This window comes from Acomys minous (genome assembly GCF_964271855.1).
Source record: "Acomys minous genome assembly, chromosome: 1".
Classification (NCBI taxonomy): domain Eukaryota; kingdom Metazoa; phylum Chordata; class Mammalia; order Rodentia; family Muridae; genus Acomys; species Acomys minous.
The window spans coordinates 55701491-55717939 of NC_140483.1; the positions used below are offsets into that span (position 1 = coordinate 55701491).

The 16449-nt window shown below is 44.8% G+C and overlaps 1 pseudogene across 1 annotated transcript; it reads right to left on the bottom strand.

The window, feature by feature from the left end:
- Positions 1 to 10237: 10237 nt before the first annotated feature.
- On the bottom strand, positions 10238 to 11125 carry LOC311596861 (large ribosomal subunit protein uL30-like; annotated as a pseudogene). Its single transcript has one exon. The product of its transcript is annotated as a large ribosomal subunit protein uL30-like (transcript).
- Positions 11126 to 16449: the final 5324 nt, after the last annotated feature.

Genomic DNA, 16449 nt, shown 5'->3' on the forward strand with positions numbered 1-16449 from the left:
AAAAGGTCTTTAGTATTAGTTTTCCTTCCCTGCAGTCCCTCCTCTCCTCTGTTCTCCCCTCCCTCAATTTAACTCTTCCTGTTCTGCTATCCCCCTTTAATGCTTTATGCCACCATGTTCTATCTCTCCTTCCTTGAAATACCCCCCAACGTAAGCTTTTACTAATTCCCTGACCTCTATGGGTACTTCAAATGAAACATATCTGAAGATTTGTTCACAAATGAGAGAAAACATGCTCTGTTAGCCTTTCTAGGTCTGGGGCTTTTAGCTTTATCCATTTTCCTGAGAATTTTATAATTTCATTTTTCTTCTGAGTAATATTACATTATATAAATGTACCACATTTTCATGATCCGTTCATCAGTGACAGACACCCAAGTTGTTTCTGTTTCTCGGCTACTGTGAGTATGGCAGCTTATGCATGGGTGAACAGGCATGTCTGTAAAGGGTACAGAGTCCTTTGGGTATGTGCCTGATAGTGGTGTTAATGGACCATGTGGTAACTCTGTTTCTGGATTGTTGAGGAAACTCTACACTGTTTTCCATAGTAGCAGCACCAGTTTGCACTCCCACCATCAGTGAATAACAGCCCCCTTTCTCCATATCCATGCCAGAATTTGTCATCATTTTTAAAAATAATCTTAGCCATTTTGATTATAGTAAGAAGAAATCTCAAAGTAGTTTTAATTTGCATTTCCCTGACAGCTAGGGATGTTGAGAGTTTAAAAAAATATATCTAAGCTATTTGTATTTTAGCTTCTGAGAACTCTCTACTTAGTTTTATGTCCCATTTAAAATTTTTTTAAAAAATGTTTAATCTTTTGAGTTCTTTGTATAGTCTAATCACTCACCCTCAGATGTGTAGCTGGTAAAGATTTTTTTCCACATTTTTTAGGCTGCCTCTTTGCTCAAATGCTGGTGTCCTTTAATGTGCAGGAGGTTTCTGGTTTCATGAGGTTCCATTTATTAATTGTTGGCCATAATGCCTGCATGAGCAGGAGCCTGTTCGTCAAGTCCTGTCCTGTGCCAGTGTGAAGATGAGGTGTGTTTCTTGGCAGCAACAAAAAGATGGATTCTGTTTTCTAATCCAGTCTGTTAGTTTGTGTCTTTTTGTGGAGGAACTGAGACCACTAGTACTCAAAATTATTGTTAAAAGATGTATATTAATTCCTGGTCTTTTTTTTTTTTTTTTGCTTTTGTGTTTTTTTTATATTTATAAAGAGAATTATATACACACTCAAAAGGTCACAGGGAACAAATAAACAAGGCCAGATAAGCAATCAGAAGATACCTGAGTCCCTTTTCCTCATCTCTGCCCAAGCCCTGACATCCTCCCTCCCTACAAGTCTCTTTCCCACATTCATGTCTTTTCGTCTTGTTTTTGTGACCCACTTAGTTGAACGAGGCCATCTATGTAATCACTGGTTGGAACTGTCCACTGGAGCCCTGGCAGGCTCACCTGTGGATCTACAACTGACAACAATGACTACTTCCCTTCCCTGAGAATCCACCAGTAGCCCATAATAATCCATCAGCCTTCTGAGCCCCTCTCCGTCCTTGTTTGACTGATGGCAGGCCCAGTGAGGGCAACTGCAGCTGCTGTGACATCATGATGCAGGCCTGTGCCCTCACCAGAAAGCAGCATTCCATGGGCGTCTCCCTATTTTCCAGCACCCCGGTACTGCTCCCTGAGCCTTAGAGAAGTTGGAACGAGTGTTCTGGTTAGGAAGGGGCATTCAACCTTCACTATTCCCAGCATCTGGAGCAGCCACAAGTCTCTGTACTGACTGCTGTCTGTTGGAAAGAGATGCTTTTCTGACTAGGGCTGAGATTAGCTTTTATCTATGAGTCTACAGGCAAATATTCCAGAAGCAGTTTCAAGCCACGTCAGCTCAGCTACACTACAGCACTGAGTTGCTCCCTAGGGTCCAAGACTTCCTTTAGCCATGGGGTTCTAACTGGATTTATGGTAGCAATACTTCAGACCCAAACAAAAAGCAGTTTAGTTAAATGAAGACATTTGTCTCACTACAGGGCATTGGTGGGTGCAGATTACCAATGCTGCGTGCGATGTCTGGTGTGTGCACGGACTCCAGGGTCCCCAGGGAAGTTACAACCTCAACAGGACTTAGTGTTTGGGTTAATGTGAGTGGCCTAATGGCCAAGAGGTCAGGTTTGATCACAATGGCCATTGCCTTGGGTGCTTGCCTAGTTTTCATGTCAGCGTGACACAAGATAGAGTCAGTTTAGACAAGGGAACTTCATTTGGGGAAACATCCCCAGCCAACTGGCCTGTGGGAGGGTCTCTAGTTTTCTTGGTTGATGATTGGTATGGGAGGGCCCAGCCCACTGTGGGCAGTGCCCTCCCTGGTCTGGACATTGAGAAAGACTGAGCAAGCCACATTGAGCAAGGCAGTAAGCAGCACCCCTTCATGGCCTCTGCATCAGCTCCTGCCTCCAGGTTCCTGCCCTGTTTGAGTTCCTGTCTTGACTTCTTTCAGTGATGGACTGTGAAGTGGAATTATAAGCTGAGATAAACCCTTTCTCCCTCAAGTTGCTTTTGGTCATGATGTTCCATTATAGCCATAGAAACACCAACTAAGCAAGTCCCTTAGTTCTCCCCGGAGCTCTGCTGCCTTTGCTGATCAAGAGAATTCTACAGAGGAGAGCTGTGGAGCTGGAATGCTTCTTCTTGTTGCTTTGCTTTTTGGAGACAGGGTCTCACTATGTAGCCAAGGCTAGCCTGGAACTCACTATCCTGTTCCAGCCTCTATCAGGCTAGGCTTTTCTGTTGATTGTTCTTGCTTTCTTCTCCCCCCCCCCTTTTTTTTTCTCTCTATTACTTCTTCAAAGGAACGTGTATAAAACCTAGTTTAGTTAAGCAAACAGGTTCCTCTAAGGGACCACTGTTAAGAATCTGCTGTGATCCGGGGGCTCCGACTCATGCCTCCTCAACATTAAGATTAATGTCTCCTTCTCGGGACTCCTAAGGCACACACGCAACCTACCATCTCCAGATAGGCATCTCGAGAAGTGCAAACATGTCTCGACTCCTCCAACTCACACAGGCCAGGTGCAGTGGCTCATATCTGCAATCTCAGCACTCTGAAGACTGAGCCAACCTCAGCTACATAATGAGTTCAAGGCTAGCTTGAATTACAGAGTGAGATGCTATCTCAAATAAAATAAACAAACAATAATCCCACATGGAACTTCATTTCCATTAAAACAGGACTAAAACCAGGTCAAAGGCTATTACTGTTATTGTTCAGAACTGAATTTTTGATGGTTGCACAAGTAATACATATATGTATGAGTGTTAACACACCACACACACACACACACACACACACACACACACACACACACACACACACACCAGGAAACAGCCCATCTTTCCTGCAGAGGCAGAATGTCATGGAAAACCCTGCATTGCACTGACTGAACAGTAGGTATGCCGATGTGCTTGTGGGGAGCCCTGGGTAGAAGAGTACTGCATAGGAGTCAGCAGAGTGACACAGCAACTGAGCTGACTGTGCAGCTGTGCCTGGGCTTTGTCACAGCTCTAGAGTGATCTGATGGCCACACCTGATTCCAACAGACATCAGGGCGTAACAGTCCCCGGTGGAGGCTGAGTGCAGGAGGCAGGAGGTGAGATTGTATCTGATTAAGCAGTGGAGAGAGGGTCCCCAGGGATAAACCAGAAGGCCACCCAAGTTAAAGGGTCTTAGTCCTCAAACAAGGTCACCTTCTGTAGAAGAGAGATCTTTAGTACCTCTGACATAATTCACACAGTTCCAACTCCCGTGCCTTTGTTTCTGGATTCCTTTCCGGGGAAGCCTTCCTTAGCCCTTAAATCTGACAGACATCTATCTCTCTGGGTCTTGCTTTCTTCTTCCCCAGTCAGTTCCTCTCACAACCTCCCCCAACGGCCTCATAACTCCTTTTGTTTAGAACAGCAAGGAAAGTACCAGTGTTTAGACGGGCAGAATGAGGTGTCCCATGGGCTCCCCAAGAAATTACTTTGGGGGCTTTAAATCTTTCCTTCCAACCCACCTGGGTCTCTCTCGGTCCTCTCCTAGGTGTTCCTCTCTAAACAAGTGCAAGCACATCCAGCGTGGAATAAAAGAAACCATCATGGCCATTCCCCAGTCCCCACTGCAGAGCAGCCTCCTCTGTGGCTAGCATCCACTCTAACTGGTAGAGCCTGCAAATCCAACCACCTCTGGCCCGTTCCCTTCTATATATAATGGAGGCAAGGCTGTCTTTTTACTTGTGCCATAGACCAAATGGACACCCTGTAAAAGGGCGTGTGGCTGGCCGGAGACCCAGCCAGGTCCCTTTGGGATGCTGCAGTTTTGACGGCTGATGTCCCACTCTTCTCCACCGGGCTTCACTAATCGGGATGGCCACGCCCAGGGCTGGGCTTTGTCTTCAGGCCTCAGCATGGGGTGAGCTCTCAGTCGATGTCCCTTATGTTTTTTTCTTCCCACGTTGTCAGCTCTTACCTATGGCAATAAAGGGCATCACCGAAGGCCCAGTGATCCAGTCACCTAGAAACGTCCTCCTTTCTCCACTTAGGTGGCCAGGTGTTACTAGCTGTCCTCCCTCCTGTCCATCGGCTCCGCCTCCACACTGGTGTCAGCTGGCACCTGGCTCAGGGACAGAACCTCTTAGCCTCTTTCCCTCCTTCCTTTCTGCCCTCTGCCAGGCACTCCCCGAGCGGCCAGGGTGTCCATTGAGAGACTTTAACTGTACCCAGCCTGACTCAGCTTCTTGCCAAGACCCCCTCAGTGGCCTCCCGTGAGACTTAGAGGATGACCAACTCCTTACCTCTGGAAAGTTCCAAATATGTTCTTCAAGGGGACCTTCACACCTGCCATTGCCACTGCCTGGAATATCATTCTCTGCAATCTTCACACACTTCTCCCTATTCAAGCGTTCCTTGATCATTCATTCATTCATTCACTCATTCATTCATTCCCTCACTCACTGCTTTCTACCACCAGAATGTAAGCTTTCTCTTACATGGCCTCTAGTGCCTAGAGTATTTCTCAATGGGTATTTAGTTCATATTTACCGAAGGAATGAATAAATGAATATGGTCTACAGTGATACAGCGGCATAACAAGAAGGTGTGTTTGAGCCCTGCCCCCAGTTTCCAGCACAGAGCTCCCAATCCTTTGATATTGCCTAAGAGACACAGGGTGAGGTACAGTTTGGATGCTGATGTTTGGCTTTTGTCCCCCAGACACTTGGAATTTCCTGAGTGTCAGGAATGTCGTTTGCTCCTGTATGGGAACTGGTCACCAGAAAAACCAGCCATAACAGGAAGCCTGCAACACTCAAGTCCCTGCTTTTTTTCTGCATGGGGAAACTCAAATCTAATTTCCATTAAGAAGCAATGAGGGATGGCAAGATGGCTCAGTAGGAAAGGCCCTTGCTTCCAAGCCTGATGACCCGAGTTCAGTCTCTGGGGCTCACACAGTGGAAGGAGAGAGGGCCGAATCCTGCAAGTTGTTCTCTGACCTCCAGATGAGCATTATGGCACATGGGCTCCCCTCCCCTGGTGCGACAAATAAATAAATAGAAATGATACCTCATTATAATGTTATGGGGGAGGAAAGGTGTTTTCATTGTACATGCAGATTGAACAGGTCTCCTCTATGTTATCATATATAGTATATAATAAAGATGCAATGCAACAGATCTGGTACAAAGAGGTTTATTAGAGGGAAGGGAAGAGGAGAGGAGTTAGGGCCTTAGTGAGCCATGAAGGAGAAGAGAAAAAATAGAGAAGCAGAGGGAGAAATAGACCATGGGAGAAAATAGGAGGAAAGAGAGAAGGGAGAGAGGGAGGGGGAGGGAGGGAGGGAGAGAGGGAGGGAGGGGTAAGAGTGTGTGGGATGGCTGATGGGTGTCCCTGGTGGTGGTGGTGGTAGGTGATGATGTCAGAGGTTGCTAGGCAACCTAGAAGCAGGCTGGTGGGAAGGCATAACATTCCTACATTTCTCCCTTTTCATTTAATTTAAAAGCAACTGAGGGACCAGGAAAGGAGGGGTGGTGAAGTGGGAATGAGGACTGTGTGTTTGAAAACGGTTGCTTCTTGCTGACTTAGGGCAGAGACATCGTTGAGGATCCCAAGAGAGTGGGTGTGGGGTGGCAAAGTCCTGGGAGGTCCAGCTGTTTTGCTGTTGCCCAGGGTCTGCGAGAATTTTCCGCTGCTGGGAAGGACAGTGACTGCAAGTCTGCGAGGTTAGACTGGAGCACCTGTGGGTAGCTGCTTCCGTGCTGTCCTGGATGTAGGAAAGACCTGGATCCTGGAACATATATACGGGCAGAAGACAATGTTAAATAGGTCAGGGAGAAAAGGAAATTTGGGTGCCCATTTGAAACTTTGGACCCTTGGTTTTGGTAGCTGGGAGAGGGGAGTCCCAAAACCAGAGAAAGGGAGCGGAATCCCATTCTCTGAAATAGGCCATAGGTGGGAATTTTAGGCTGTACTTATCTGGAGTCCATTTGACCTGAGAGGTGGATTCGGGTGGATTTCCTGAGGCTTACAATAATCTTTTTTTTTTTTTTGATTTTCAAAGAAGATAAACTTTAGATATGTTAGCATCGCCATTGTTTGCAGTCTGCAGTGGGATCCACATTGCCAAAAAAAGTCAGTAGACACACATCACTTGATCTCGATTTTAAGTATGATTACACATCATGAAAGAGAGGCTTCTTCCCTCTGTCCAGAAGACTGGATGTGTATAAGTCAAGCACAATGAGAAATGTTTTTAAGTCTATACTTAAAAGACAAAACCGAAAGAAAATTAAAATCTTGAGCTTGGAACTACGATAGTGGATTGTATAGTGGAATTTTTTTTTAACCAGAATTAAGTTAATAAATATGAGCCCCACTGATGAATGCTAAAGCTCTGAACAGTCTCAGCACAACAGCAGCATAGTGACAGGAATCAATCTGAAGCATCACCTTCTTAGACCCTAAAATACTCCCTTAGGTACTCACGACTTAAGCTTTTGTATCCTTAGGTCTTTTTTTCTACTTACCATGAGACACAGGTGAGACTGTACTTTAGCTAAAGGAATGGCAAAGAGGTTACATCTGAGACCTGCTTTTTGAGTCTGGTAACAAGGTGCACTGCTTCTAGACCTAGGGGTAGCATCTCTAGGGCAATGAGGCTTAAAGCCTGCTGTTTAAAAATGAAGAGAGCTGAGAAGGCATCCACGCCTGCTCATCTTTGACATGAGGTCTGTGAATAAGGTGAGCCTGTTTGCCTTTGAAATAAGAGATCTAGTAGTTAGTAGTTTTAACTAGCTAATGAATTGACTAACAGACTAACATGGTGGATTACCGTGGGATAAGGAGTTACTTGCCTGTTCTCTAGGTATCAAGCTACCATCAGTTTAACCATCGATGTGATCAGAGACTTGAGAAGGAAAAACAGTAATCTAAATGAATCTATGTATCACTTAAAATGATAAAGATGAGTGGTCAGTCCATAGTCCACTTCTGAGACAGTTGTCCCAGGCTCCTGTGGTTTTCATGGCTGTCAGGCACAGAAGACGAGAAGGTTTTTCTATGAATGAAGAACATGAGAGAGATTAGCCTCAACTCGTTTTCAGCAATGTTAGACAATGACTCTCCAGGTGTCCAGCTTGCCCACAGTTCAGGCTGGTCACTAGCAGTGGTCTAGGCATTGGGGGTAGGCTTGCCCAGTGGTTAGAGTACCACAATCCAGAGTTGAAGTCATCTGTTGTGCCCAGATCTCAGAGACCTTGGGGAATCACTGTTAGGATTTGGGCGTCTCTGTCATAATAATGTTAAATGAGAAATTCAGAAGATTTCTGACAGGCTTGAGGGTTAGCATATTTGAATTAAGCAATCTTTGTCTGTCTTTAGTCATTTGCTCTAAACTACACCTTGTAAACACAAAACAGAATGTTATGATCTATAATTATGTCATATTCTACAGATAAGTGTTTGAGGACCGCATCTATCTCAAGTAGATCTAAATTAGCAAACTTTGCTTGTTTCTAGTTTTGTTTAACTTTGAAAACATGTACAAGATAGCAAATAAAGCTTAATCCTGCAGCCAATCACACTGGTTCTTAGCATGACTACAAATATATTTCCGAAGACATTAAAGAATTTTTATCATTTTAAGATGACTAACTATTTAGCATTTCTTAATTATTAAAGACTAGGACTTTAAGTTTCATCCCTGTTAAGTTGGAGCCTTAAAACTCATAAACACAGTCCACAAAGAGAGCATAACAGATTCCTGTATGATTTAGTTTATACAAAGTATATAAAAATCTGAAGCCATATTATAGATTAGTAGCATTAACAAAAATGAAGATAAACACTTTAAGTCAGTTATTTTTAACCTTTTGAGGGTGAAGGTAAAGCAATCTAACCAAGCTCTTACATTGTAAACAAATGACTGTCTCTAGAATTAATATAAAAGATTCTTTGGAATCACCCATTTTCAGTGTCAGCAATACAGTAGAACATTATAAAACAACCTTAATATTACATTTGAGCTTATTATATCAAATCCATTGGCCAGGAAGCCTGGGGGTAAAGCCCAAGCACAGGTAGCTGGCAACAGGAGAAACAGCACTCATCCATCCATGCAACCAAGAACTAGTAAAGTAGTTGGACATTTTAAATTTGAACAGGCCTTTATGTTGGCACACTTTTGAACACTATTTTTATTTTGAGTTCTTTAAATCTTGTTCTCCCTACTCCACCTCAATCCCTTCTAATACCCCAACACCAGGTAGGAGAGAAAGTTTAGTGGGGAGAGGGGGTGTAGTTTTCCTTAGCTGCTTCCTGGTGTTGGGGGCTGTAGGGTTTCTTGGAGCAAGTCCAATCTTTGTTTCAGGATATTTCTGACTTCTTCTTGTCACACTGCATCACCAGTAACCAGGAGCAGCAAGGGGGAAGCATCAAAAACCGTCTTTCTTGGAGCCCCCAGTCTCTCTTTGGGTTGGGCTTTTATCCCCACTGACAAAGATCACACCCCCATGCAAGGTTGTTCACAGCGACAAACATCATGCGCCCTCTCAGGAGGCAATTATCAGCTGTGGACAAACTGGAGCAGCCCCCACACCCAACACCTGGGATTAAAACAAAAACATGTTTACATATAAACCAAAACTTCCACAAGACCTTTATGACTTTGAAAGTTCACCATCAAATAAAGAACATTTTGAACCAGGGTTGCATCGTATATAGTGCCTCTTGTGAAAATCTAACTTTGAATTTCTATAAAAATACACACCAGCTCGGCATGGTGGCACACGCTTTTAAGCCCAACACTCGGGAGGCAGAGGCAGGTGGATCTCTGTGAGTTTGAGGCCAGCCTGGTTTACAAAGCGAGACCAGCACAGTCAAGGATGTTACACAGAAAAACCCTGTCTCAGAAAAAAAAATCCATACCAATTTAAAATGAGACTTGTTGCTTTCTTAGTCTAAAAAGAAGTAAGATAATAAACAGAGAGCTAATTAGGACTAAAAAATGTTGCTTCCTACCATACGATCATCTTACGATGGTGGAGACACAGGGCAGGTTGCAAGCCATGTGGTCAACATGGCTGCTATTTAAAACTATCTGTGTTTCTAGAGATGTTACAAATATATATGCACACATGTGCACACCCACACGTATATATTTCCTAATTCTGAGTTGAACTTAGGTTTTTATTTTTTTATTAGTTGACTGCTACAGTGTCTGCTAGCCACATTATATATATAGTTTTGTTTTTTGAGACAGGGTTTCCCTGTGTAGCCTTAGCTGTCCTGGATTCACTTTGTAGATCAGGCTGGCCTTGAACTCACAGTGATTCACCTGCCTCTGCCTCCAAAGTGCTGGGATTAAAGGCTTGCACCACCACGCCCTGTGAATTTAGGTTTTAAACATCATACCCAATGAGCAAATACAATGAGTAAATTAAAGAAATCCTTAGATAAGAGTTTATAGTATAATCTTTTAAATTTTTAAAAAAATTTTTATGTGCATTGGTGTTTTGCCTGCATGTATGTCTGTATGAGGGTCTCAGATCTTGGAGTTATAGACAGCTGTGAGCTGCCATGTGGGTGCTGGGAATTGAGCCCAAGTCCTTTGGAAGAGCAGTCAGTGTTCTCAACCACTGAGCCATCTCTCCAGACCCTATAGTATAATCTTAAGATTTTATTTTTTGAGAGTAGAGTGTAAAGAAATCAGAGAGAAAAGATTTTTTTTTTCAATTTGCCAAGCTGTGACTGTTTATTAACTGACCAGATTACAAAAATACCGTGGGCAACACCGTAGTTCCTCCGTCTGATAAACCTGTTTATCTGGCCTTCCCTGTTGCCAGCATCTCCACCTTCCACAAAGCGAGTTGTCTTTTTCTTCATTCCACCTCGTGGAGAAGACAGTTTGGAGGACCACAGGAAGTTATTTGCTTCCTTGAAGTGTTTTCCAACTGTAGAGATCTCATGAATTAGATCCTCCATGCAGATGATGCTGAATTTACCAAGAGACTGAGCAATCAAGGGATTATCTGTCAAGGCAATTCGCTTGTTGATTTTGCCATAGCCTCGCTTGTAGATGAGCTCATTTACAGACTTCAGGTTGGGGTACCCCCATGCGATGGACAGTTCCGAAATCCTTAGCATGTTAATGCAAGCCTTGTTGAGCTTAACAAAGGTGCGATTGAAGATCTGTCAAAGATGAAGAAGCTGCAATACTTTGCAGTCCTGGTATAGGAGTAAAGTTAGGAGAAAGAGTAGAGACAGAATATGCCAACAAAAAATAAGGCTGCAATCAGTTACTCCTGGCAGGAACTCTGGCTCTCCCTGGGCAGGGGTCATCGCCTCGGGGTGTGCAGCAGCATTTGTCACACAGACGCTACTGGAGGAGTTGTGACACCTGTACTCCTTGTGATGGTTCTTGGCCTTCTCATAGACGAGCTTCCTCCTCGCCTTTCGCAGTGTCTTCAGGGCAAACTTCTTCCGCAGGCGCTTCAATGTCAACCCTGCGAAATTCCTTCACTTCCTCTTAAGGGTTTCTGGCACAGCAGGATCTTTCTTCTTCTTTGGTACAGCCTCTATGGTTCCAGCTGGAAAAAGAGAGGAGAGAAAAGATTTTTAAGAGTTCAGAAGTAGAGCCTTACAGATCAGAGACTTTGGGAGCATAGGGCAGAGTTTAGATATCTGGGGATAATTTGTCTGTAAGAATTTGGAAATTTGGTATGCCAATTTTTGGCTTTGAATGAGGCCAGGTTTCTATAATAGAGTCCGTTGAAGGGAAGAGAGGAGGGAAGCGTGTGCTTTTGGAATTCCTGCAGACTGGCTGCAAGAGCGGGGAGAGGCAAGTGGCCACGAGTGCGTCCATGTGGAAAGACTGGAAGCCAGAGCCACGTGGAAAAACTGGACTCTAAAGTAGGAATTTGGTATCAGATTCACGGACAAGTGGAACCAAGTTAACAGACAAGTGATCCGCACATACCTCTGGAGTAGCCTTGAGAAAGCTGGTTGCTGGCGGAGCAGGTGTTCATTGGTGGCTCTGTTCCCATCTGGCTCTGATCAGCTGCAGAGTTCAGCTACACAGCATGGAGGGCTACCAGAGAGAAAGAGGCAGGACTTTGAGAAAAGAGAAGTGGGGAGTAGGGAATCACTTTCCATTTCTCTGATTGCTGGCAACAATTTAAAAGGTCCCATTGTAATCCATTATCTAAGGGATATTGAGGCTGAGTTTGGTTGCAGAGGTGTGTGAGCTTAGAAACCCTTAAAGTAGGAGCTGGGTGTAAGGATCTGAAATTCTCCAGAAGGCATCCCAGAGGGGAATCTGGAGGGATGGTCGAATGGACTGTTCCCAAGAGGAGAGTAGGAGTCGATGACCTGTCAAGGCATCCCAAGAGCAAAGTTTGACTCAAGGAAAGTGATGCAATCTGTCCCAGCAGCTCGTCAGCCGATGATCAGAGACCAAGGACAGGATTGCCTGGAAAGACACAGTTCACCTAGTGCTAGGGTTTTCAGCGGTGTGTGAGAAGGGGAGGGAGAGACGAAATCGTGCTGGTAGAGCACCTTCTCCACCCAAGGGAGAAGGTTTTAGATGAAGGATTTGGATATAGCTTGATGAGAACAGCAGAAAGTGTTTACGCCAATTAGAAGGGAAAACTCAACCAATCAGCCGGTGTTGGGTGCAGGAATGTAGCAATTGGGTAGTTGAAAAGCAAGCCTGCCGGTGGGCAGACTAGAAATAGGGTCCCAGCAGTGTGATTTCAACCCAAGGGGGTGAGGATGAGGGTGGAGGGAGAGGGAGGGAAACACAAGCTCTAGGAGAGCCTATCTGAGTCTTGGTACCAAATGTTGTAATATATAAAGAGATATGACATGCAACAAATCTGGGACAGAGAGGTTTATCTGAGGGAAAGGAAGAGGAGAGGAATTAGGGCCTGAGTGAGCCATGAGGGTGGAGAGAGAAATAGACCATGGGAGAGCATAGGAGGAGAGAGAGACTGAAAGAGTACAAAGACAGACAGACAGACAGACAGACAGACAGACAGACAGAATCAGGCAGGCAGGCAGACAGACAGACAGATAAATAGAAAGAGCTGTAAGAGAGAGAGAAGATAGTGTGCAGGATGGCTGGTGGGTCTTTTATCCTGTGCCCCCTGGTGGTGGTGGCAGGTGATGATGTCAGTGGTTGCTAGGCAACCTAGAAGCAGGCTGGTGGGAAGGCATAACATTCCTACACTCTCCCCACTCCTGAGTAAACAATGCTATATAAATATAAATGCAGAACAAAGCAAATAAAAGATGGGGCAGAAATGCAAGAGAGATACCAACAAGTGTTTGGATGAGGGAAGTGGGAGGAGCAGGTGTGTGGCTTAGCACATCTAAAAAGGCTGAGTCTTCAGGTTTCAAGGAGAGGTCACAGGCAGCAGGGGCGCTCCTGCCAAAGCACCTGCAAAGTACAGGAGTCAGCAGAGCTTCAAAGTAGGCTAAAGGTCACGTGCGTGAACTGTCAGATCCTGAGGTCTTCTCTACCCACAGTAAACACATGCACAGAACGGTTTCTGAAGATTTGAGAGCACCTGGCCTAGCACAGGGTGGAGAGCTACGGGGAGCTGTGGCAGATGCTGGACCCAAAAATAGAGTCAGAGAACAGGGAAACTAAATGAACATTGACATACTAACAGCCTCCTCCCCCCCCCCCCCGCCCCCCAAGGGATGCTGGAGGATGTTCTGTGCACTGTGTATTCAAATGCTGACTTCTGTGCCCAGAGATCTGCTTGCAGTCCAGACTTTGGCACTGTCATTATTATGAAGCATCTCCTGTCTTAGTGTGTTGTATACTTTGTTCTCCATCACCTTCTGATTGGTTAAATAAAGAGCAGAATAGCCAATAGCTGGGCAGGAGAGGATAAGGTAGGACTTCTAAGCCAGGGGGAGGGTCTCAGGTGGGGATGAGAGAGAGGTGTGTGTGGTGGTGGTGGGGGGACAGAGAGAGAGAGAGAGAGAGAGAGAGAGAGAGAGAGAGAGAGAGACAGAGAGACAGAGAGACAGAGAGAGACAGAGAGAGACAGAGAGAGACAGAGGTGTCACCACTGAGACATAGATGAAGAAGGAGGTGCCAGAGAAAGACTAAGACAGCCAGTAAAAGGGTCGTGTAGCTGGGAAGTAGGCCAGTCCAATACTGCTGGGTCAGAATACCTGATTATCTTCCCAGCTATAGTGCCTGAAGCCACTGAAATGCAAATGACATTTGCCAGACCCTAATGGAATGGTTCCTATAAGCATCAGGGCCAGCAGTGAAACAATCCACAAAGAGGCAAGAAGAAAGAGTCAGTTCAGCCAGACTTGGTCAACCAGGCTGCATTAAACTTCTGGAGTCTGATGGCAGGAGGTTTATCGTAAGCATATATCAATGCAGTAAAATGTGGGGGAAAGTTTCCTGGTATAATATAATCACCTGTGCACAAGGAGGCATAATCACATTAAACTCAACTCAAGGTACATGCCACTTCGTCCAAGAAGATGGGTTCTAGGGCTCGGCTAACCTAAGGGTGCAGGGAAGATCTGGTGTGGTCTCTGTACTCAGAGAGTATAGAGGTTATTTGAGTTATTATCTACCTCCCACCTTGGTTGAGGGACCTTGGGGGAGTCCCTGGATACACATATGATGTAAGGGTCATCTAGACGATTACGAATATCCAGTCCTGGTTGTGGGAGCCTGATGTGGCCTGGACCTTCAGATAATGCAAAGGTCACCTAGACTATTCCCCACCTCTGATCCTGGTTGTGGGAGCTTGGCATGGCCCTTCAGATAACACAGATCACTAGGCTGTTAACCACCTCCAAATCCCAGCCTACTGGGTAGAAAACCAGGATATACATATTTTCCTTTGAAAGACAACCCTGCCTGCCTAACCTTCTTGGTTTCCCTGGTGATCTGTGGGTACAAGGACCTTTGTGCTCCCAACATTGCTCACTGACAATAAGAATATGTTACTTCAATCTTTAAAAGTACTTTATACTGTCAGAACTAAAAAGTACTTTATACTGTGGTGCATACACTCAATCCCAGCACTTAGGAGGCAGAAACAGGTGGATCTCTGTGAGGTCAAAGACAGCCTGGTCTACAGAGCAAGTTCCAGGCCAGCCAGACTACATAGTAAGACCCTGTCTCAAAACAAAACACTCAAAACCAAAACACCTTTATACTAATTAGTGTGCATAAAATTTGGGTCAAGCAAGTTAAATGAATTTTAGAAATCTGCCATACACCATTCTTATAGTTAGCTATTGTGTGTTATACACTTAGTAAAAAGACTGATCTCACATTAAGTTGTTTTTATTGCAAACAAACAAACAAAAAACAACACGGTGCCTATTTGCCAAACATCTTCTAGGTAAGAGATTGTAGCAGTTTGAATTAGAATAACCCCTATAGGCCTATATGTTTGAATATTTCATGCCCAATTGGTAGAACTCTCTGTCCCTTGCTAGAATTCTCTGTCCCTTGCTTGCCGTTGTGTGTTCCTAGCTGCTCCTGCCACCGTCATCTTCCACCATCACAGGCTACAACCCTTGGAAATGATGAGCCTTATCAAATGATTTCTTTCATAAGTTGTCTTGGTCATGGGGCATCATCTTAGCAATAGAAAGGTAACTAAAGGGCAGGAGAGATGGCTCAGAGGTTAAGAGCACTGACTGCTCTTCCAGAGGTCCTGAGTTCAATTCCCAGCAACCACACGGTGGCTCATAACCATCTAGTGCCCTCTTCTGGTCTGCAGGTGTACATGCAGGCAGAGCACTGTGTACATAATAATAAATAAAATCTAAAATAAGAGTAAGAATAAGAATAATAAGAAGAAAGGTAACTAATAAAGAGTTTGGTGCCAGAGAGTAGAGTGTTGCTATGACAGATTATGAGCCTGCTATTTTTTTTTTTTTGAGGAATGTGAAAGACTTTGAACTATAAAAACAGTTGCACACTGTAATCATAGCTTAATGGGCCATCCCAGTAGGCATCTGAAGACAGAAATGCTGAGAGCAATGTGACTGTGGGCCCAGTTCAAGAGGTTTCCTAGCAACTGGGCTAGAGAGCACTTATGTAATATTTTGGCAGAGAATGTAGCTGTCTTCTGCCCTTGTCCTAAGAATTTTCCTGAGGCTCAAATTTAAAAAGAATGGACTGATTTCTTTGGCAGAGAAGATTTCAAGACAGCCTCACGTTGACTCTGTTGCGTGGTTATTAGTAATCACTCTTATGAAGGTCTATGGTGAAAAAGAGCATGTAGGGGGAAAGGAAATATAAAATGTACAGTGTGGGGAGGAAAAAAAGAGCACTAGGAAATTTAATGTTCACCCCAAGGTGTAGTGGTTCAAATGAGCATAGCCCCATAGGCTCATGTATTTGAGTACTTGGTCTCTAGTTGGTGGACTTTATTGGGAAGGATTGGGAGGTGTGGCCTTGGAGGAGGTGTGTCACTGGGAATGGACTTGGAAGTTTTGAAAGTTCATGCCAAGACAGTTACACTCTTCTCTCTCTCTCTCTCTCTCTCTCTCTCTCTCTCTCTCTCTCTCTCTCTCTCTCTCTCTTCTCTCTCTCTCTCCCTCCCTCCCTCCCCTCCCCCCCCTCTCTCTAATGAGTTGGTCTGATGAGTTGGAATAGAGACACAGATGCCCCCAGGATAAAATCCCACCCAGCTAAGCTCCAACTTGTGACAACAAAAGGCCTGAGGAATTCTCTAAAAAGCAACAACACATGAATGCTGCTGCAGGTATTATTCAAGAGCGACAGCCAAGCTGGGCGGCAGCAGCCCTGTGCTTGTTCTGGCTATAGAGTCACGAAGGCTACACAAGTGAATGGCCATAGACTCTTCCTCTGAGGTTGAGAAATACCACTGAGGCCGGGCAATAGGTGCCTGGCAAGCCCTGTG